Below are 24,973 nucleotides of genomic sequence, written 5' to 3'. Positions count from 1 at the left end.
GGAGCATGAGTCATTTTGCTGTTCCTAGCACATTTGTTTCAGCTGCCTGAAGTGTCTCATGAGGGATGGAAAGGTACTGTAAGCATACTTGGGGATTCTGTCTTCTGTTCCAGGGTCCCAGATGCTTTATATTCACAATAGGATATACTGCATATGTGTCTGTCAGCCCTCGAAATGCTCATAAGCCTTACGCTTTCCTTCATGATCAATGTGGTTTCAGCTACTACACTAGATAGGTGTTTTGATATATTCAGTATCACAGTATTCAGTATTCACATACTGCTTTCTAATGGATTTGGTGAGATCATATGTTCATGTTCCACCCAAATGTAAATTAATTGAATTTCTGTATTCCAAAATCTCAGTAATTTCATCCTTTCCAGTACTAAGATACCTCTTTCCCTGTGTATCAGAGCTCTGGTGACAATTGCTGTCATCTGCTTCCTTTACTTCTTGCAGCCCATCTTCTAAAACCCTGCAAGGTGTATCCATGCAACATCTTACCTTTCTCTTCAGTTCTAAGAGGTGCCTAAATTCATCTTGTGCCCACGGGCACAAACATCTTTGTTCCTCCAGTGCCAGAGATAAGCATTTGACAGTCTAGTCCTCCAGGAACACTGCCCAGCCTTCAATACCAGAGTCCAAGCCTTCCCTCCATCTAGTGCCAGGTGGACTCAAAAACTAATCAATATAGAAAGCTTGAACAAGAGCATCATCACCATGCTTTTTTCATGTGCAAGCCAGCCAGCCAGCCACATCTGCTTTTCATTTACATCTGCCCAGTGTGCCTCATCCCCGGTCTGGGTTGGCACAGAAGAAAAACCAAACAATCTTGTTGACTCTTTTTTTTTTTTTTTTTTTTCTGGAGACTTCTTACTTTTATAGACATGACATATATTTGATGTCCCCTAATTTTCAAAAAGAAACAAAAAATACTTGTAGTAATTTACTGCAGACATTTAAGGGAGAGGGAAGCAGACAAAATGTTGACACTAGAGTATCCCTTGAATGGTTTTTTGCTTTGGGCATAATTTTGTGGTGCATGGTCCAAAGGAGCAATCCCATTTGCTTAGAGGTGTGTCTATGTAGACATAGTCACCATAGTTCCAGGGCTGCTTTGCTTGATAGTACTTAAAGCCTGATATATCACTTACATTTTTCTTTACTCCTTCAAATGCCTGTTTGTTGGTATCTCACCATACGCCCACTATGTGCTAACTGTCTCAAGAGTTCACAGGCTTCTGATAAGCATGTGCAGAATCTAGAAAGATAAGTTAGGCATCCCTATAAATCACTGAACTTCTTCCCACCCTTTAGTTCCTAAACACTCTACATTTTTCAGAGTGCAGCTGGAGTCTCTCAAAAGTCAACAGATGTCTAGGATCAGAAGCATGAGTTCTCTGACTGGTTCTGTGCTTGTTTCAACAGGTGTATTGTTACCTCTTCTCTGCAGAACTGACAATTTTCTCTGCCCAGTGTTCCCTGAAGCTAAAGAAATGCTCTGTATCCTCACTGTCTACATATCCAATATGCTTCTCTCTTCAGCTCACCATGAAGCAGCCTCCACCTCCTCCAATATGTGCTTTGTTTGGCTTTGCATGTTGAGCAAAAGCCAGGGTGATTGTTCTTCTTTTTTCACATTGGGAATGTTTCAGTGTTTAACTGAAGCACAGTGCAACAAAGTCTACAAAGATTTTTAGCTCCCTATCTTTCTACATGGGAAGCCCCACATGTCATTTTTGTGTGACTGAAGTCAATTGAAACCTTAATTTTTCTAATTATGATTACTGCCTAAGATCAAGCCATGAGCATGCACACATATGTAGTGACATACTTTCACCTAGAACAGGGTCCCTGCTCTAGCTCAGGGCTACTAATCTCTCCAATGTCTTGTTTCATTAATTTTTTGATGACCTATGCCTACCTATGCACTTAGGCTATTTTCATTCTAAGCCACTTGCACCTGGCCACATTTTTGCAGTCTAATTTACTGTAAACACTGGGATTGTATTTGGCCTGGCTATATAATATAGCTGAAATTAGAAAGATTTCTATCAATCAAAGGAAATAGAGGAGAACCTAAAGAGTTTTACAGCAAGCACCAATGAAATTATAAGCCAGACCATGCAAAATATCAGGGGATCCCAGGCTGTGGTCTGAGTTACGTGTTAGTCTAACAGCAAGGCTGCAAGATTCATTTTCCAAAAAAAGCAGGGTGGCTGTATATGGACTACTACAGAGAGATCCCTGCTTTGTGCCATTGCCTAACTCACATGTGGAGATAATATGGAAAATGTTTGTTGATACTGTGCAAACAACAGAACTGCTTGAACAATCATCAGCCACTGCTCAAGGCTTGACCTTGCATGTGTGTATGAGTGACTGCTACAGATGTAGCCTACAGCACTTAGAGAAAGGTGTTCATCCCTGTAGCCTTGTTGCCAGCAGAATAAATATTTGTCTTTTTTGGCACTCATATTCCTTCATTTCTGTTCAGGTTGCATCTAGGTTTCTCTCTACTTTATCGTTTGAGGATCCGGTGTTTCACAGCCATCACCTTAATGATTTGAATTCTGGATATCCTTTATGGCATCTGTGACTTGTTTTATTCCACTGTTTCATTTCTAACTCCTCTCCTTGACTTTTTACAGAGAGTACAAAGTCTTCTGTGATGCAAAGGATAGTTTATTTGGAAATCCATCAGTCCCAACATCTCTCCCTCTTGTATTTTTTACTTCAAGTCAATGCTTGTTTGATTTCAAGACTTAGTGTCTACTTTATTAGCAACCTTAGGGTACCCCAGTAGGCAGAAATACTAAAAAGACTGTGTTCTTTAAGTGGTCCTTTTTTGACAGGGCTGGTTTCAAAGATGCTGCACTTGCAACCCAACAGCTGGGCAAAAGCTAATTCCCTCATGCTCCTCTCAAGCTCTTCTTCCTTACAGCCTGCAGTCTTTAGACTGGGTATTAGGGAGAAATTATTTACAGCAAGAGTGGTCAAACACTGGAACAGGCTTCCTAGGGAGATTGATGCCCTGAGTCTATAAGTGTTCAAGAGGCATTTGGGCAATGTTCTTAATGACATACTTCAGCTTTTGGTCACCCCTGAAGTGCTCAGGCAGCTGGACCAGGTGACCATTGTAGGTCAATTCCAACTGAAATATTCTGTTCCATTCTGTTCTATTCTATTCTATTCCTTTTCTGTGGGTTCAGCGTAGGTTGCTGCAGGAAGAAAGCCACCACTTTAGCTATTCTCTCACCCACTTTCCTCTGGTAAGCCATGTGGTAAGAGTAAGCCAAAAAAGCCCTAGCTATTCTTTCACCCCAGGTTCCGAGCTGCCTCAGGTAACCTGCAAAGAGGAAAGGGATCCTTGCTCCACTCCACTCAGACATAGTTCAAGTCACAATCTAGAAACAGTTCCTCAGGTACCAGCCTTTAAACAATATCACAAAATGTCCATTGCTGAAGAAAGACATCTGCATCCTCTGGATTATGTAAAACAAACATCTGGCAGCCATTGCTTCCTCTTAGCTTTGCTGTTGTATGTAGTAAATGGAAGTCTCAGCTCCCACAACTGTCATTTGGCTTCAGCAGGCACTATGACTCCCCTTTTGTGAGAAATGAAGAATAATCTGGCTAAATCCCAGTTTCAGAGCTAGCAAACACAAAGGTCCAGTCCCTCATGCTGTTGCTAAAAGCTGGCTTCCCACTTCCAGGGATTAACAAACTATGCAGACATTCTTAGAAGCTGAAAAATCAGCAGACTTCTGCTTTGCAAGCTCCATCAGAAATGAGTAAAGCTGCTCCCCATTTCATTGCCATAACCAGCAATTTTCAAAGCCTTGGATCAACAGTGATATTAACATCAAGCAAACTTTTGATTCTCTACTTTTGAATCTTCATGCATCTCCAGTGAAGTGGAGTCTTCAGCAAAGTTATTTCTAAGCAAATAAATACTCAAACATCCTATAATAATAAGCTAAATCCTGAGAGCTAGCACCCAATAAAAGCAATTAAAAGGGCATCAGTGTCTGCAAGAGCTTTCTGGGGTCCCAACACTCTCAGGGAAGAATATGACCCTGGTTCACTCTGTATTCCCATAATCATTCCCATACCAGAAGTCCCTGCTGAGGCTGTAACAATGCACACTGTATATACTGCCCTGCCATTGTCTCTTTTGCCTTTGCCTAGGGAAAATACACTGATTCTGCTGACAGTAAAGGCTCTGTGGCCACAGAGCTGAAAACTAGATTTTTCTCCAACACAAACAAAAATAAGTTAAAAGGGAGAGAAAACACACGGGGGAACAGTGTCTGTATCTCAGTAGAGCTATATCCTTTCTCACCTCAGCTGTGCTCTGAGATGAAAACCTAGGTAACAGGCAATGACTACAGTGACCTTTTAAAAGGGGGGGGCTGCAGAGACCCTCTGAAAGTTTCTTTCCTGCTTTATGTGTAAAGCTCCAAAATGAAACATATATCTTTACCTTCCAAAAGACAACTATCTTATCTGTCTTATTACCTCAGGTTCCTTCAAGCCTCAAGAGGAAAAAGCTTTTTGGTTTCATAATTAGCAGCGTTCAGACAGAAAGTGGTCATAGAGTGACCTGTGAATCGCATACAATCATTTGTACCATTTTGAGATCTCTCAATAATTGGATTATGGCTTCAAGAACCCATCTTGTACTAAAACAGTTGTCTCTGCTGGTCACTAGATTTTCCACCTTAAAGCAGACTTTTTGTATTTTTCCTGTAAATTCAGGTACTCCCTGTAGTATTCTATAGGGGCTATCAAGCTAGTATGACTACAGTTAGAGTCACAAGATTTGTTTTTTCTGTCTCCCCTAAAGTACACATCCACTTCCCTCCACTGGACTTCAAAAAAGTTTTTATCAATATATTTATTATTTGGTCACATTTATATGCCTACACAGTTAATGGTAGTGGAATGAACAGAGCTGTGGTCAGATCTGCTACTAGCAAAGAGCAGAATAAGTGAGATGCAGCAGCTGAGGTAGTTAGTAGGGTGATTAACAGAGGTAGAACAGGGTTTGCTTATTATATAAGTTTGCCTTTGACATTTCTCAGTGCACAGTCTGTCTCTTAAGATCAAAATTTGGTGATCTACTGCAATAATGACAATAAAGACCCTGTTACCACTGTTGAATCAATGGCCTTTGCACTGTATGTACAGTACAAAATACACGCATAAGCCTGGCAGCTGCTAAACTCATTGATATATAACACCAGTCCCAAAATAGTGATATTTCACTTCTGGAGCTTTATAAATTGTTAAAGAAATAAAATCTGCCTTTGGGAAATAATGTTTCTCTATGTATCATCGAATCCATTCCCTTCCTCCTCCCCTCCCTCTGAGATTAAAACAAATAGTGCTGAAGCTATAAATCATCCCTATTGGCACTGGAAAGCCCTCAGAGATGTTCTTTTTGTGCCATTTCAGTAGACAGAAAGTCTAATGTACAGAGAGGTGATGTTGCTTTTTTCCTTTTTTTTTTTTTTTTTGTAAGTAGAGTCAGAAAAACATGTCCCTCCTTGATCTCTTCAATGTACATCAATATTTCTTCAGTCATATTAAAGTCGTTGCACACGCTCCAAGTGGTTTCAATGAAAATCACTGGGAAATGGAGCATGCCTGGGAATTTTTACTATCATTTTCTTGTGTAGAGAGGTGCATCTTGAAACACCATTTAAACACTGTAGGCAATGCCAGTAGTAGGACTGAGTCAGTCATTCTGTCCTGAAATAAATATGGTTTTGAAAATTCATTTTGCAGAAATTTTGCCTCCATTGCTTGTTTTTCCCTGAGCACAGTCTCCCAGTCTATAACTGGATAAGTAATGATCCAAGAACTGGATTTGTATGATGAAAATTCAAGTTGAGAATTTCAGTAGTTTACTTAAAATTACTTTTCTCCTATTATTCCTGAGGGTAAACTACTTTCCTAGACATTGGTCCTGGCTTTTTGCAAATGTTGATCAAGCATTTCTGAAACATCCACCCACTTCCATTTTTCAGTAACATGAACTGTCTTTTTTCACCCACCCATCATTTCTTTAGTCTCATTTCCTTTGTGTTCACTTGAAGAAGTAGGGAAAACAGAAAGATTTTTTTAGAGCTTCTAAGCTTGGTAAACATGAGCTTTACATTAGAATTTTCATTAGTTACAGTAAATTCATAACCAAAAAGAGACAGCCTTTTCCCCTCCCTCTTTCCCCCCCCCCCCTCTTTGCCAGAGGAAAAACAAACAACCTCACAAAAAAACTAGGACGAAAATAACATTTTCTAGTAAGAGATCAGAAAGCTGATTTACTGAGGGAAACAAGTAAGTAAAATTACTGTAGGTTGCACCTTTTTCACCACAACTGTAGGCTGTAGGCTTCACCTTTTTCACCTTTAACTGTGCACAGTACAATCAAAGCAGAATTCTCAGTCGTGCTGTGTTCCTTTCCACTGCTATTGCCCCCCTCAGCAGAGAGTCACCTTTAGAGGGAATGCTAAAGCATGAATGGTGTAGATCTACCTCAGCACATCACTGCAGCATTTGAAACACCCCTAGATGCCCTCAGGCACAAACACAAGTATATAATATTAGCTGATAGGAGTCTGAGTCCTTGAATTCTGCTTGATTAACTGAGCATATGGAGAGCCCATCAGTAACCGTGGCATTATTGTATGTGTGTAGCCAAGAGCATGGAAGTATTTTTGCAGCACTGGAACTTTAGAGAGGGAAAGATATCCTGCTTTATCACAGCAAATTGTATTACTTTGCTCTTAAGCATATTTAGGCCTTTGTAAGCTTTCTCTACAAATCTCTGGTTTAGTAGGCATGAGCTGGATTCCTGTTCCTACATCAGCTGAGGTAAGCACAGCCTGTGCAGAGCAGGCCTGAGAGTCTGTGAGACCCCAGGAAAGGGTGTGGGAGCTCTGCAGTCACACACGTTTTATTCTCCATCTGAGCACTTTTCACTAATGCTCTGTCTATACACAGGCACATCCCAAGCCTGTCCTTGTCTCTGAACAACTCCCTTCCCGCCTTCTGACACAGGTACCTGGAAATAATTTTTGCTGAGAAGTTTAAGCCTTGGTTTATTCTGTGCTTGCCCCAGTATTGAATCAGCATCTGCTGCCATCATATAATACAGGTACAGACCTCACCCCAGCAAGGCTGATCATATCACATCATCTGGCCTGGCATTTGTCTGTCACGCTGGGGCAGGGAATGTGATACCAAGCTGACAAAAAGCAGCACACGGCCCTGCCTGGAGAGCCCCTTTGTTCATCTAAGCCTCCCCTGCTGCTTTTGTAACTCCAAATGGATTTCTGATTCCCTATCTCCTGGCCTTTTCAAGCCAAATGGTTTGGTGAGATCACAAGGCAGCAGGTGCTGCTCCGCTCAACATTTGCACCTTCCAATCCAAACACACCTCTCCCCACCGACCCTTAAAATCAATCAAAGGGACTTATCAGTTTGTTTTAAGCTTTGATGTTTGTCTGGGGTTTGTTTATCTAGCAGTTTATTCCTGGGAGTATGTTCTTGACATCTTGGAGTAGGTGGTAATTAGCAACAAGGAAGAAGGGCTGAGATAAGAAGTGGAATTTGAAAGTGGTGATACTTGGTGAGGCAGCTGTGCCACATCCCCTCCTGCTTTCACCTCGACCACTGAGGCAAGCCAGAGGCAGCAAAGGGGCGAAAAGCAGCCACCCTGCTCTTTCAACAAACACTGCCTGGCTGTGTTGTGCTGCCTGGTGTGCTCTTCTGTGGAGAAGGAGCACATGAGGGGGTCTTTTTGGCCCCCTCACCACGTTGCTGCCTCCTCTGCTTCACATGCACTCCTGAGGCTGCCTCTGAAGATCCCTTTTTTTTTTTCTTTTTTTTTTTTGTCTGAACTCTCTACCTGTTGGCTTTGTTGCAAGAGCAATTTGCTTAAAAGTAGGCATGTGGATCAGGTCTTGCTGTCACGTGACAACCTATACTTCTGTTTTCTACTAAGCAGCAGATAGACCAAAGATGACACAATTGCTTTTGTTACAGGAAGACTAAATGCTGCCGTATCTCTGCATTTAGGGTATTTGCTATACCCACATGCAGGGGCTTATGTTGGCACGTAAACAAGCACACACATAGCCACACACTCCACAGACTGCCTGGTGTATTCATACTGATGTGGGCTAACTCCAAACAGCAGCTAAGCCCTGTGCAGCCACTTGCTCACTCCTCCCACCCTCCATGGGATAGGGAGGAAAATCAAGATAAAAAAGGTAACACTCATTAGGTAAGAACACCTTAATAATTGAAATATAATAATAAGGACAAATAGAGAGAGGAAGGAGTAAAACCTGAGAGAAAGAAGTGATGCACAATAAGATCACTCACCCCCCACCCACTGATGCCCAACTTGTCCCTCAATGAGCAGCTGCACGTCAATACCCTCCAGTTAATACACTGGCCATTACGTTCTGTAGCATGGAATATCCCTTTGGACAGCTCAGGTCTGCTGCCCTGGCCGTGCTTCCTTCTGGCTTCTTGTGCACCTGCTCACTGGCAGAGCATGAGACCTGAAAAGTCCTTGATTTAGAGTAAGCACTACTTAGCAACAACCAAAACATCAGTGTGTTATCAACATTATTCTCATACTAAATCCAAAACACAGCACTGTACCAGCTACTAAGAAGAAAATTAACTCTATCCCAGCCCAAACCAGGACACATACACATACACACGTACAGAGAAGCAAAGAGCCATAAGAGGCACCGCAAACATTTTTGCTCTGAACAGTCTTGGACTTAGCAAGTTTAAAATATGAAGCCAGGGCTGGGCCTGGATTTTCAGATAGCCTCTATCTTTATAACCTTCCCAACAGAATTCCAAACAGTAGTGTAAGCCTTGAGTACAAAATGTGGAAGCAAAAGCACAACAGTAACCTAGTCCCTCACTGCATAGCCTGCAAAAGGATAGGGTAGCCCACACTGCACACATTGCATTCGAGAGAGAGGAAGGGACTCTTGAGATCATGATGCCCCTCAAGTGCCCTAGAAGGCACAAAAAGATACTTATTCTCTGTCCTGGCTAGTGAAGCAGAGTCTGAGTTCAGAGAGTAGTGTAAAGCAGGAGGTGTTTAGAGGCTAGATTAAATAAAAGGGCCCTGGTCTAAGCTGGGCCACAAAGTTGTTTTCACAGGTCAGTGAGTGAAACATAATGGGTAAAGAGAAGCCCACTATGTTTTGGGACAACCCCAGTCATGATTTATCTTATAAGCAGGCAAGACCAGGATTTCATTTAGAACAACCATGATCAACTCCCACTTGAATGCTTCTATTTACAGGGTGGAGACCAGCACTTTGAAGTCCACATTTTTATTAGATTTATTACATTTCTCAAGGCTCTAAAACACTGATGTTTCAAAAAAAAAAAGAGAAAGGGTTTTTTTTATTCAAGTTTGGTTTTGTATTTTTTATTTGATTGATTGGTTAGTTTTGGATGCTTTGTGAGTTGATTTTTTTTTTTTTCCCAAGGAAAAAATATGCACTGAAATCAACCTGAGTAACTATATGAGTGAAAATCCTCTGTCTTTCTCAAGAACAGGCTCTGGGCAAACTATTTCACCCAGCTGTACTCTGGAAGATCCCTGTGGGAGGGAAGCTCACTTGGCAAGGCACTCTCTGCTCAAGTAGTAGATGACTTCACTCTCATTATGCACATAATCTTTTCCTACACAGTGTACATCAAACCAAAATTATACTGCATGTGTTAAGCTTGTAAGTGCACCATTTTATAATGATCACATTGCTTGTGTCCCAAGGACATTATAAAGGGGGTAATTCTGCCACTGCTTATAATTCTATGTGTTGCCAATAAGCAGCTGGGCTGTAGCTTCATACACTAAGAAGAGAGTACTTAATAAAAAACAGCAATGGCCTCAGCTTTGAGGTTGCCCTTAAATTAAATGTCTTTTATGGCAATTCTTGCTCCATAACAGTATCTCCATTTACAAGTGACAAGTCACTGTTCCTAAACACTATGTATAATCACATTTTGTATTGAAATGGTGCCTCCAAAGCACTGCAAATACCTGTCACTAGATATTGTGTTAGAACCATTTGTTTCTAATGGAGCTGTCTTTTCCTGTTGGCACTGATTTATCTTACAGACATCAGAATATTAACAGATGTCATCCTTTCACACGTGTAGGAAGACAGTGTGACAATGGGAAGTTCATGATCCTGAGACTATTAAGTGCTTTTCTTTACTATATTAGACATCAAACACTGTAAAAAATAAACAACATTAAAAAATTAAAACCACCCTTAGCAACAATATGTATTTGCATTCTGTCTATCCTTTACAGCTTATGAACACAGAGTTTCAGATCTGTTTTGTTCTACATGAAACTCAGCAACACAGTTCACTTTCTGTTCCAATGTTTAGTGTCAACAGAAGTTTAGGATCTAGCTCTGGTCCCCACTGAAGTCATGGGAATCTTATACTTGATGTTAATGGAAATTGGATCAGGCCAGTAACTGGAGACGCTGAAAAGAATCCCAGATGCTGCATAACAAATGAACTATCCACTGAGGTAGTCCCTCTGCTCTGGGAAGCTGCCACTGGGAATTGCTGCTACCTTTCTGTGGAAAGGCTGAAAAAAAAAAACGGATGTCAGAAGTCAAAGCTGCAGTTTTAGTGACACAGAAAATTCTAAAAACTCTAAACAAGTAGGACCCCGCCAAATGAAAGAGCTGTTTGGCCTTTGACTGAGGAATAGAGACATTTGAAAAGAGCAAATCATGCTGCTAATTTTTCCTTTGATACAGCAGGTTATTAGCACGGTTTGAACCTGGTTGCCTGAACAATTGTAAGACAGACTTCTTCAGCTCTTCACATGTCAAATTTAAAGCAAAACAAGTTACTAATTTTATTTTCTTTTTTTCATGACTCAGATCCCATATTATGTGCCTAGCAGTTTCCATGCCTGATCAGTTGTGAAGGTTGCAAATGTACTTTTCATGTTTTTTGACTTCTTCCAAAACTTTGCAAAGGGAACAGCCATTCTGCTGTAGTGTGTGTCATTCACCTCCTGTTAACATTGAAAAGGTGCATCCACCTTGGATCTAGTCATGGCATTGATATGCAGAGGCAGAACCACAGTTAAAAAAGAGGATGTAGTGATTCAACCTTTCTTGCAAAATGACTCAAAGAGGAAATTGCATGCTCTGAAATGACATACCTCACTGCAACCTGTTGTGACCATGCCTGCCTGCCATACCATACTCTATGTTTCTCTTGGAAATGAGACAGACATGCCAAGCACAACTCAGGTATAAACCAGCACAAAGGCAGAGAGCTTCCTATTTGTCTGCAATATTTTAAACAGCTGACAGCTCCCAAAATCTTGCTGCCACTATGATCCAATCTGGTGTCACTGTCACACCCAGGGGAAGTTTATGTGAGTAAGAGGGGTGTATGAAACAAACACAATATGCACATAATAGTTAGCAGAAAACAAAAAGGGACTGTGAAGAGGAAAGAAGTGTGCCTAGTGTGAATTATTTACTTTTCTTCATTCATAATTGTCACCAAATAGAATAGTAATGAATCCTTTGCTAGAAACAAACAAAGAAAAAACTGCTGGCAGAGGAAGGAGGTTTTCACATCAGAGTATGGATGCCTGTTATATTCTAATCCTACAAAACAATGAAATTATTTTGTAATTAAGGCAGGTCTATTCCTTGTCATCTCCTACTTTCCACTACAACTTGCATAAATTGCTTTCCTTTCTTGGTTTTTAAAAGAAACCTTCTACCTTGCTCACTGTGACAATGAGTAGAAATCAACATTAAGTGAGCACAGAACAAATGAGCTTCTGTGTCAATCCGCCTATGCAAGAGAGAGTCCTAAAAGGGATAAGTTAGTCTTTTACTAATGCACTACCCCAGTCCAGGAAAAGTAGCTGTTTTACGAGCAGGATTCTTTGGTTATCTAATGCTCTGCACAGCATAGATAATATGGACTTTAGCCATGTTTTCTGAGAATAGGGTAGCAATACATTTATTTTTGCATGTTTGTGGGGACATCAATGGAACACTGACATTCTGTTGCATTGCAAGAAGCTTGAGATTTCCCTGCTCAAATATCTTAAAAAACTAGCAGCACAAACCACACTTGGAAGTTTCTTATTCCCCTTCTGCTTACTGCAAAAGAAAGCACATTATAATCAGATTTTTTGCATGGACAGTGAGTTTTGCCTCATTGAATTGGGTGAATCTGTCTGGTTTCATCAAGGCTTTCAATAAGTACTCAATACTTATTGAAATAATACTGATTCTGGGACAGGTAAAAGAATAATAAAAATGTTAATTAAGGATAGATGCTCCTTTACAAATTCTCATGAATCTCCACAAAGCTACTTCCCAGAATCATTGCAGCATTACACTCCCCAATCATTGAGTCCAACCTTTGATCTGTTTGTCAACTAGACCATAGCACTAAGTGCCATGTCCAGTCAATTCTTCAACAGCTCCAGAGGTGTTGACTTCACCACCTCTCTGGACAGTCCATTCCAGTGCTTACCAACTCTTTCCATACAGAAATTCTTCCTGGTGTCCTACCTGAATCTCCACTGGTAAAACTTGAGGCCATTTCCTCTTGTCCTCTCACTTGTTGCCTGAGAGAAGAGACCAACACCTACTTGTCCACAGCCCCCTTAGGTGGTTGTAGAGCGTGATAACCTTGGTCATTCTGGAGTCTCCTCTTCTCCAGGATAAACAACTTAGGTCCTCATACAACTTAATCGTATAAACCTTCATCAGCTTCTCTGGACATGCTTGAGTTTGGACCCAGCTGTGCTGAGTACAGTGGGACAATCCCTGCCCTGATCCTGCTGGCAACACAATTTTTTTTATATTATTTTTGATACTTCTCATGATCCACATCAAGACTTTTCTTAGAACAGTGAGGATTTTTTGTGAAAGGTTTGAGAAACTTATTCTATTTCTTTCTACATCAGATCCCTGGCTGTGAAATATGGCTTTGCTCCTCCATTTTGTACATGGTTTGTTTTGTTTAAACTCCAGTTTCTCTCCAAGGCATATCTTTTCTATACTCAGTAGCATGTTAGGATTCACATTGGGTCACAGATCCATATATTTCTGTAACAGCAATAATGAGTCCTCAGGTATTCTTAAAGAGACTTAAAGATAAACTTTCATCTAGAGGAAAAGCTCCTATTTTTCGTTCTAGAAAAAAAATCCAGAAAAATGTCCCTAGAACTGCCCTACTAATTCCAAATGATTCTTCTTACTCAGCTAGGTTTAGGGTGAACTGGATGTTTACACAAGCAAAAGGCATCTCACCAGAATTTTTCTGGAGAATATGGATATCTTTGTGATATCTTAATATCGCTGAAAAGTCATTAGGAGGCTGAAGCAACATGCTTTCTCAGCAAAGTCCTAGTATAAACTGTGGCAGAGGGAAGTGATATGAGGGTTCTTGTAAATGTCTCATGAAAGGCTTATACCAAAGGCCTCTCAGAAATGTGCCCTTTCAAAGAGGACAATAACCATGAAAATACAGAAGAGCTTATGATTTTATGTTTTCCTCATAGTTTTGCAGCATTCTGGTGTTTTATAGCACTAACAAACTATGACATTTGGCTTTCTCATGAGACTTTCCTAACTTGTGGGGATACCACAAAAGTACCAGATGACATGATAATCTGGCAACATATATCGCTCACTTAGGCATTAAAAAGGCCAATAAAAATCATAAAATAACTAACATACTGAGTTACTCAATTATATGAGTGGTTCAGCCAAATTTCATTTTCTCCCCTCTTCTGTCTGTCTCCCGTTTTGATCTCACAGCACAGAGCCCTAGGACGAGTTCAAGAAGGAGGGCCAGTCTTGCTCACACAGGCAGAAAACTTAATTTGGGGATCATTTTTAGCCAACTATGACGATGGCCAGTACCCACTAAGAGTGTAAGACTGATGAGCAGATAATCTGCTTGCCACAAAGAAAAGGTTAACCAATCTACACTGCTCCTCTCTCTCTATTATCCTTCAGTTTGGCACTAGAATCTCTAGCCACAGACACAGAAATTGTTCTGTAATGACAGGCATCACCAAATATAAACAGCTGGTAACCCTAAAATTAGACCTGCTGGCTGTCTCTTGGTTTGGGGATATGTTTTATTATACCTTCCAACTTGCAAGCAAATTTTAAAGTCAGCTTAACCCATTACAAGACCCTTTTATCTAATGATTGAGCCTGCTACTTTATGTACACTCTCTTAATTCTTATTAAGAGTTTCGCAAACACAAAAAAAAAAATAGCTAAATCTAATTGAAAATTTTCCATACAAAATACATTCTGACATATAAGTAGAGCTCTTGAATTAGCATGATTTTTACATCTGAAGTTTCCGCTGTCTTCAGAAAACCTCCGCTTCCAGGTGACCAAACAGAAGAACCATTCAGCAATAAATGAACCAGTAATAATTTTCAATTTTCAGCTGCAAGGCCTTCTAGGCAAGGATTCAGACAACATGCTACTTGTGGCAAGAAGGAAGAGATATGATGACCCTACTCCTCAGATGCATGCTAGTGAAGAAACCTGGTATACAGCAAAAAGCCCAGGTATAAAACACTTTAATCCCACATGTTGTAATGTATCACTTAAAATTAAACCTCTATTTCTCAGTCTAAAATTTTCAGGTGTTTAGATTGCCATTAAATGTTGAAATGCCCTCTGGGGAATAATCAATAAAAGGAAACACAATTAGCTGTAGTTCTTGCACCTGCCTAGAAACCCACGGCTAGCTTCAAAGTTAGATATACATACCTGAACACTGATCACTCATCTTTAATAAATATATATGCTTGAAATTAGTTGAAATAGTTAAATAACAAATTTATGTAGGTTTTTAAAATTTTTATGCAAACACTCCTTTAACAGGACAATATTCATTCTGTCTTCTCATATCATCACCCTTACTGGAGTCATATAACAAGCTTAGTAGTACTGCCAGATTCTATTAACAAGTTTCATTTGTTTTTCTTGCATAGGCTGGATGTAAAGCTGAATCTCTCCTGCAAGAAGTGAGCAAAATGAAGTTTTCTATATTTAGTTTAAAAGTTAACAATGACTGAAGGTCAAGATATTTGCTTTGACATTCAGAAATGGGTGGAACTACCAACACTCTAGTAAAACTGCTAATTGGGGAAAAATTTAGGTGGGAATCACACTTGCACTTTGCTCACAGGGAAATCTGGCAGGCTGAGGGAACCTTGCACCAAGAGCAGAATAAAACGACACCTCATGAGTCATGGACTGAAATCACTTCTAACTGGGAGCAGCACACATCTGGCAGCAGTGCATGGGAGATGGTGGGATACCTTCTCTTCCTCTCTCCTCTAAGCCTACCAGAAATCCCATAACTCAATTCTGATTCCCAGGACTGTTAGTAATACCAGTATTATACAAGCAAGGAGAGTGTGTCTTGAAATTTCAGTTCAACAGCTTTTCCAGAGGTGGTGTTTGGCCAAGCCCATTCTGCAGAGTTGTGGGAACATCATGCAAGACCTTGCATGGCTCCTGAAACATGATGGCTTCCAGCACCTCGTCCTCATAGGCATTCATCTGACATTTTCCTAAGGTTTTCAGGAAAGCAGGCTTCTATTCCTTGGCACCACAAAAGGTGGAAAATGGCCTGTTTCATGATTGTGTCAGAATCTGTTAACACGCCTTAATAACGTCAAAGGTATAATTTAATAGTGATCATACACAACATCATTAAAAGAGATCAGAGCTCCTTTTGTTCACTTCATTTTCTGCAGCCTCTTTATCTGAGTTTGTAGCTCAGAAACTCATCAGTATTTCTCAGAAAATGTCATGCCTCAAAGGCCACCATTTCCATAAATGTTAAAATATCTAATTCTGGGAGCACAATGAGAATACTGAAATAGTTTACAAACATATAATTGATTTGGTTTTTACACATTACTGATTTGGTTTTTATGCCTATGTAATCTGCTTGAAAGTACATCAGTCTTTGAAACCTTTATGGTTATTTTTGTCAGCTTCTCTTTCTCCCTCAGCTTTCTAAAATAAAAGGCAAATATACTATTTAGTGCACTGCTACAGAAGAAAATGTGGGCAGAATTCTACTTCATCATACAATAGAATTTGTGGTAGTTTGGAGAGTCCTAGGGTATCTCCTGGCATACAAAACACTACTACTTAGTTAAATGGAAGTCATGAGTGTATGACAGGTACACAGACTACTTTTTTAATGTCACAGGAAATAGTCCAGTCACACAATACCAAAGCAGAGCCTGTTGGAAAGCTTTCAATTCAGTGTTTGGGGATTTATTTGGTTTGGGATTTTTTCTTTAAAAAAAAAAAAAAAAAGAGAGAGGGAAAAAAAACAAATTCCTTGAAACCAAAGCTATTTGTGTGAGTTTTCACTAGATTTGTTTTAGGAAAAGTTTCTCAGGGTGATGATCATTTTTTGGTCAAAATATAAGGGTGGAGTTGGCAGAGAGTGGGGAGAGACAAACAAATAACTGGGAACAACAGTGGAAACTCTGTCCCAAGTCGCCCTTTTGGTTAGGTCACCTACCAGAGTGTGGGAAAACTTGAGTTCATATTTCTGTTCTATCTGCTTCAGAATAAGTTTTTGGACTTATGTTTCTTAACTCTCAGGTAAGTGTTAAGTCCATTAGGTGAACTGTGCCACAGGAGCACTCTCTGGACTGCAAATAGCTAATTTGTTCTTTGTACAAAACCAGTTTTCATTGGAATATAGGATTTAAATGAGACTTCTACATCAGTGTCTTTTCTACTAACTTGTCACTATCCTGGAGTAGGATTCTGTAGCAAACAAAAATTTCAAGGACTCGATTCGATCCATGGAGGTTTCAGACTCATGTTACAGAATGCCAAAAGGGATGTGTTGCAAATATTTTAAGGGAATAATAGAACCACCAACCATGTAGTTTTACTTCAGGAATGTAAGATCTAACAGATAGATGCAAGGTAATTCAAGGAAGAGTTTAACTTGGTTGTAGAATATTTTTGAATACAACCCTTTGCTATTTGCTGCCTGGTTGCATTAAGTGTCAATTTTGGTTTACCTTTATTATATATAAAATATTGCTGAAATACAGCATGTAAGAGGAGTTCAGTCCAGCTTACTCCTTGATAACTACTCAGGCAGTAGAACCAACTTAGAAGAGTTTGGGGCACCCAAATTATGCCCCACTTGCAGACAAAAGCACACTGCTTGGGCACATGTTCCTCCTCTCACTCTGTATTTCTGTGCCCTTTTCTTCCACAAACTACAGAAATAAGTGTTCCTTGTCAATCCCTTTGTGAGGATCTTAGAACTATGGATGGGCAGGCCTATCAAAGGGCTCAGAATAAAGTTTACAACCAGCCGGTAGCCAAAACAAATAATAGTTTTGCTCATCTCAGAGGTACTGAGGAAATATTTTGGTAGCTATATCCTCTAATTGTGATATAATTCTCTTACCACAAAAAACAACTTATTAATATAAAAAATTCACTTAACAAAGCAAGTACAATGCTTGAAAGAAACAACCGTCTTAACTATCATTTCCATGTCTTTGTCCAGTTATGTCTAACCCCACATATGATACAGAAAAATTAAAGCTGGCTCTGATGAGGAAGAAATGGACTCATGTATCTGTGTACAGAGTCATGGGCAATTTTTTGCTAGAGATGCTTTACTTTGAAACAGATCTCATAATTAGCTTATTCAGGCAAGGAAACCCCTTTCTCTTATTTTAACAATTGCAACAATAGTGACTGTTTCCTTTATTTTTTATTTTTTTTTTGGTGTTGCTGTGATATCACTATTATGGGAGAATTTCTTCTTGGTTTGTCCTGTTTTTAAATTGAACATGTTATATTAGAAGGAGACATGGGAAAGAATTTCAAAACACAGTAATATTTGATTCCAAATTATACTCATTGAAAGGAAATTTTACTGTATGTAAAAAATTCATGAACAGTCATGTGTATATATATATACACATATATATATTGCAGCATTGTAGAAATTGATCATTATTAGAGGAAGAAGAAATGCTAGAAAAGTTCATTCTCTTTCAACACAACAGCCTTTTAGAAGAGAAGGAAAGGAAAAAGACCTCTGAAATGTGTCTTCTACCAAGTGCAATAATGACAGGTGTCTAGAAATAGACATGACAGCTCATACAGTGTAGCAACATGAAGGCAAAGGCCCCCAAGCAACAAGTGCAATTGATTAGAAAATGAGAACAACATTGCAAGTACCCTATACAGGAGATGAAAAGGCAGAGGAGTTCAATGCACGTTCACAGACTTTGTACAAGAATATACATGTAACTCACAAACAGGTTGTACCACACCACAAGGAGCAGCAAGTGCTGACTGCAAAGTATATCATCCTGTCGGATACCTGAAGACAATGGAACCCCACTAAGGGACAGGCCACATCTTGCATATGTCCCCCAATTTTATGCTGGCTTTGTTGGCTTTTGTTCACTAGGACCTTCCAGAGCAGCTGTCAGGGATGGGGGTAGTGTCGTGGTTTTAGCGATAATCAGGGTCTAATATCAGACTTAGGCTATGTTTTGCTTTTCTTCCTTATCTAGATTCTCTGAGCAATATAAGCATAAATCTTGTTTCTGGTAGACCATGCTGAACTTCTATTCTCTCATCCAGCTGTAGGACTTGAGCCACAACATAAGCTGATGGTGCCAAACTCGTTTCAGTCTGGGAAGATTTAGTGAACAGTTTTTATCTCCTATTTTGTCCCATTTTTACACAGCACCACTTTATTAGGAATTTTGGAGTACAAAAGCTTTAAGGGAAGGCTGTCCTCCTACATTAGTCATGGCAACACTTCTCAACAGCATGAGCAACCTGCCAAGCCCATTACACAGCCTGTGAGTGCAAAGCAGAGACGACACAGCTCGCTCAGAGTGCCAAAGGGAAGGGCAGCTCTAGGAACAGCAGCAGGGGTGACCTGGCAGTGCTTTCACAGGCATTTCCCTGCTCACTATTGCTCCAGTCAGGTCAAGTATGCTAATAGACATCAGGGACATCCGCATGGCTGGTCTCAGATGCATCCACTGCTTTCCCTCTGCCTTGCTTGCAGCTGACAGCTTCAGGACCTACTTGTGGCTCGTCGGTTATGCCCTCACATGCTCATAAACTACTATTTGTTCCCTGCACAGTGGAGCTGCAGCCTTTATCTGGTAGAGGGGTTGATACCACTTAACGTAATTGTATGCAAAATCAGAGCACCTGCACAGCCAGCCTTAAGTTTAGGGATATGAAACGTCATTTTGGGAGGTATCCTGTCTGACAAAACCCATGCAAGTGGTTAAAACACTTGATTTCTATCCTGGTGAGCAGCTTCTATCAGTTTTTAATAGTTTATGTTAAGGATAGAGATTATAAGAACATCAAAACAAAGAAAAATCTTCACAACAGGTCAAAAAAGTTCTGGTTTTCTTTTTTTTTTTTTTTTTTAAGAAACTGCCTTTTAACGGAAGAAAAAGCCATAAGCTTTGTAAAAAAACTGTATGGTGTTTGGTTGGGTTTTTTTTTTCACAAAGGAGAATAATACACAAAAACTTTATAGGAAGATATTTTAGATGTACATATATATTAAGTGATATGGGAGAAAGTAGTATTTTGATCAGGACTGTCAACACCTTTTCTCTTTTCTTTTCTTTTCTTTTCTTTTCTTTTCTTTTCTTTTCTTTTCTTTTCTTTTCTTTTCTTTTCTTTTCTTTTCCTCTTCTCTTCTCTTCTCTTCTCTTCTCTTCTCTTCTCTTCTCTTCTCTTCTCTTCTCTTCTCTTCTCTTCTCTTCTCTTTTTTAAGGCTACAGAAAAATCATGCCTTTCTAATAAAACTGTCTGTTGAACTGAGATTCTTTATGGATCTGCAAGTGGAAATGGAAATACTAATTGTTAGACTTGAATACAGTGCTGCCTAGAAGGCAATATAATGACAGTGCAATTACTTTCTACATCTTCTATTTTGCTTTGCATTAACTAAGAACTCAGCTACAAGTCTGATTTATTTTTATTGGTTTGGTTCAAAAGCATTTTCAGATTTTTAAACTGCAGACACCTAGGTAGATGCAGGTCCAGATATCCCTACTGTGTTAAGTGATGCCTTCAGCCAGCTGAAAACTCTTTTTGATCTCCCTGATAATACCAGGAAAGCACTGATCTGAAAAGGCAGATTACCACCAAGGATTAGGCAGTACAATAGCATGCTGAGAATGCAAGAGGATGATGAGGTTTAGCAAACAAGCTTGGAACATATTTGAACTCAACATCGAACCCCAGTCCAAGCCATGCGGAAATCAGAAGAAAAATGAAAGATTAAATTGAAAAATTTGAAGAATTATTTTATGAGAAAGGGTAAAATTGTCCAGTTAGTAGGTTCTAACTAAAATCAAGACAAAGCTGAGAGAGCACATTCTGCACAGAAGTCTTTACTTAGGCTGAATGGACACAGAAATGCAACTACACTCTAATTTTCTTGAGACAATCCTTTAAGGCATGTGGCTGGAGCAGGTCACTCTGCTGTTGCTGCTGTCCTGAGGCAGTATAACACAGTGAAGACAGGATTTTACAAAGCCCTTTTTTTTCCAAGAAGAGATTTTTTTTTCAGGACTAGCCACAGTAAATAGAGTGGTTATTTGGTATGTGAGATAAGTATTGGCCAATGTCATTTGAACACACTAGTTTTCTTTCAGCATTTTGTCACTTGACCAGTTAAATGAGAAGGTTAAAACGCTGTTACACAACACGCATCCACCCTACTGTGTGTCAGAAATGTGAGGAATGTTTGCAAGAAAGAGCAGCTGGCGTGCAATTCCTGTCACCGAACCCCAAAGTCAAAATGGCTAACATTTCCTGGATCTGGTTAGCTCACCTACAGATAAACAGTTTGCAGTCAGTGTGCGCAATCAGGAGCAGAGTCATTAAAACCGAAGCAGGTCTTGGGCAAGATCCAGTTTGCATGTTACATATTCATAAAAAGCAGTGTTAGAATGGCTTCCAACAGTGCAAACGTCAATGAAGCCTGCTGGAGCAAGCCTTAGGTATGCCATCTATGTGTCTGATTGCCTGGAGTTCAGAGGAACTTGCTGAATGCATTACCAAAGGGAATGAAAAAGCTTGCACAGGGGTAGCTGGCCAGGTCTAATTTCTGGATGCTTAAAAGTACATGTTGGTGTCAAAGGGTTTTACACCTTTAGTTTTTCAGCTCGTTTGTTGTTTGTATAATCCTTGAGAATCTCAAACAGAAATACTTCATTTTGCTTTTCTTTCAAAGAACACATATTAATTTATGTTATAACAAAAATGTTCATTAAGCCTTGCCTAATAGCACTGATTATTTGTTTATTTTCACTCTGTGCAGCCTCTTTAATTGTGTGTACACATACCGATAATTACCACTTTGAAATGCAAATACACAGTTACTAAGGTTAACCTTTCTCATTTTTCAAGCAGCTAACACCCCTTTTTTATAAATGTTAACCATATCCTAAGCTCCGTGGAAAACAGCACATTTTAAGCTCTCCTCACATTGCAAAGGCTGTCTCCTGAACCAAACTGTCCTCTCTTCCACTGTCAGAGCTTCTTTTAGTTTATTACCAGCCAAAGCCCCTGATGAAGGCAATGAGATCCCTTGGCTGAAGTACCTGCCAGCTGAGAGGTGACCTAATTCTGGGACTCCTTTAAGCAATGGGAAAAAAAATGAATATATTTTCTGTCTTCAGCAACGTCTCATCAAACCTCCTACTCCACTTGTGCCTTACTCTTGGAAAGACCTGGGCTGGTACAGAACCATTGCTTACTCCTGATTATGTATCAGATAGTTTATTGCTGTCAAGTTGACCCAACAGGTTGTACTCACTCTTCTCTCTGGAATGAGATTTTCTTCTTGAAGGGAGGATTTGGGTATTTGACTGAGCAGCATGATGAGCAAAAGCTATCACAAAACAATAAGTTAATGTGATAACTTATTTCCTAACTGTCAAACCCACAAAGTGCTTTCAAAATGACAATACCAACCCATCTTCCACACCTTTCCCCCCCAAGCCCCAACCCTTCTGCAATTACAGACATCAGTGGTTACCCATGGAAGATTCTCTTTCAGCAGTATTTATGTGAACAAATATTTGCTTGTCCCCCTGTTCACAGAAAGTACATTAAAGAGGCATGTCAGTTAGTGTGGGCTGTCTTTGAACACATATTATGAATACTGTTTTGCAGGATTTGCTCAGCAGTAGATGAGAACAAGTAATGAGGAAACTAGGAACATGGGTAACGAGGCCAGAAGGTGTGGAAGCTTTCCAGGAGCAGGGGGAGCTGGGTGAAGAAAAACTTGCCTTACCAATTTATAGCCACAAAGCTTTCTCAGGCTTTATTTGTACTCCTTAATGGTCACTCTCAAGAAACAGCATTTAGCGGAGTGAACATAGGCACATAAACTTCCATATAACTCTTTTCATTCCATAAGCGGGGTATGTAAGAGTGGGAAATCATTAGGGATTGATCTATCTTATTTATTTAAATGCAGGGGAACTGTGTCTTTGGAATCAGGTTGAATACTTGTAACTGTAATCTTCTCAGAGAGCCTCAAACAGCTTCTTTCCCTGCATGCTTTTCAACCAGGTTTTTAGTTGTATAAAACATATAAAGATAAATAATGGGTTGAATTGTAAAAGGGTTCTCCCTATCTCTTTGTGGGCAGCCGGGTGAACTACCCAAATAAAAATTTCAATCAGTGAATGAACAGATGATATCCCAGTTCAGCTTTAAGACCTATCAAATGGTACTTCAGTAGAAATACCAGCAAAGCAGCACACAAATAACATACATATCTTGTAGATTACATAATTTATTTGGAAATGCTTTCGTACAGTTAAATAAACTTCAGAAAACTACAGTGGAGCCTTCATATAAATTAGCTGTAGTGCCTAAAATCCCATGTGGTATGAAATGTTAAAAAAAGGGGAAAAAAATTAAATACATAGTGTTGCTGAGCAACATAGCTCCCTCTTAAACAACTTTCCCTTGTATGAAGTGCTTCAGAAAGGGACTACTGTGGAGTCTGTGTAAGTACTTGCCCTATGGGTAGTGCGATTTTGTTACAATCCTTCAAAAAACAGCTACACAGACTGTTACTGAATTCAATTAGGAGGAGTCTCCAGGGTTATTCCATTACCTCTGTCTTTAGTTCACCGTCTCAAATCAAAACTTAAGCTATTCTCTTTTGATTTCATTCATTAAAAAATAATAATTTATATAAACTTTCAACATGGAAATGGCTCAAAAGCTCTTTTGCAGTCTCAACTGAAGAGCGTTGTAGGAAAGTCTCTAACTTTGCAAGATTTTGCTAATGGCAGGATAGATTTCCCACAACCCTACCTGGATTTGTGCTGGCTGCTCAAGGTCTGGGAAAGTGCAGAGGACAAGGTCAGTTCCTGACAGGCCCTGCTCTGGAGTGGGTCTGGGTTGATGCCAGATGGCTGGCCTTGAGTTGCTGAGCAAGCATCAGCCCCAGGAGGACCAGCCCTTCCCCTGCCTTACAGGGTCCCTCCTGGTGAGCTCAAAACATCAAGCTGTCCCTGACTAGCAAAAAAAAAAAAAAAAAACCAAACCAAAACAACAACAACAACAAAAACCCCCAAGCTGTTTCTCACAAATCAGAAATCTCTCCCGCTATTCCCACTGTCACCAGGGTGTTTAGGAAGGTCGCATCGCATTGCTCAGTGCTGACTTCAGCTCCCATACATCTGCATCTGCAATGTTTGTAATGGCAAGGAAAGGGTTAACCCAGGGAGCAGGTGAAAAGCAGCCCAGCTGCAAAAAAAGATTAAAAAGTGGGTAGGAGAACCCAGTCTCAAAGGTAATAAGGCCAGCAGGCAGACCAGGAAAGGAGGGTAGGAGCCTGGGGGAAACTGCTAGGGCCACCCTGGGGTGGGGGAGCCAGTGGGCTGCTGTATTGAGGTAAGGCAGGTGTCTCCTGGTAGCAGCAGATGTGGCTTTGATCTGTGGGCATACCTGGGTGGGGAGAGGTTTCCACAGGGTGGGAACACACTCTGGGGAGCTGACCTGTTTGCAAGGTTTGGTTCAGCTAGGTTTCAGCTCTCTCTTGTTTCTCCAGGAGCTCATACAGCGGATAGTTTACCTGGTCAGAACAAGGTTGTTATTTACAGACTGATTCTTAAAGGTCTTTAGGCCTCTCCTGCCCATAAAAGTGAGAACTGAGTACTTTGATACCTCTTCAAAAATTAGGTCTTGCTAAAGCTCCTCCCTCGGACTAGATCAGAGCCAAGCTTGCTCCTGAGGTTTGAAATGCTATAAATGAACCTTCTATATTGTTGCCTTATGCTTTCGACTTCAGGCACCTCATCCAGACAGAAAAGTAATGAAAGACCTGAAGAAAGTCGAGGGTTGGAAAGGAACAAAGCAGTCCTGTGGCTCTGGGTCCCGTTCCCAAAGCTATTGCTCACTCACTGTGTGGCCTTGAGGAAGCCGCCAACAGGCCAATCCAGCTCCCAGTAAAGTCACTGGGAATTTTCCCATAAGCTCCAGTGAGTGCTAGACCAGGCCCTTAGACTCCTAACAGTCCCCTCATTACCCCCCTGCAAAACAGGGACAATAATATCCTGGTCTCACAGGGTAGCAAGGGGACCAATTTATTAATGTTCATAAAGCTTTTTCAGATCTACAGATGGAAGGCATTATGTCAGCACAAATTTTTCTTAATTATCATTCTCATGGTATTTCCAATTGTCTCGCTAAAGCCAAGGAGTTCCAAAAATCTTGTGAGAAAGTTTCTTCTCTAAAAATTGGACCTCATTTCTGGGGGATGGAAACAGATATATTCAGATGGCGTTGGAATGCAGGAATATTCA

This window comes from Motacilla alba, chromosome 2 (assembly GCF_015832195.1).
Source record: "Motacilla alba alba isolate MOTALB_02 chromosome 2, Motacilla_alba_V1.0_pri, whole genome shotgun sequence".
Classification (NCBI taxonomy): domain Eukaryota; kingdom Metazoa; phylum Chordata; class Aves; order Passeriformes; family Motacillidae; genus Motacilla; species Motacilla alba.
The sequence above is the reverse complement of the archived record's forward strand: the minus strand, read 5'-3'. Positions refer to the sequence as shown.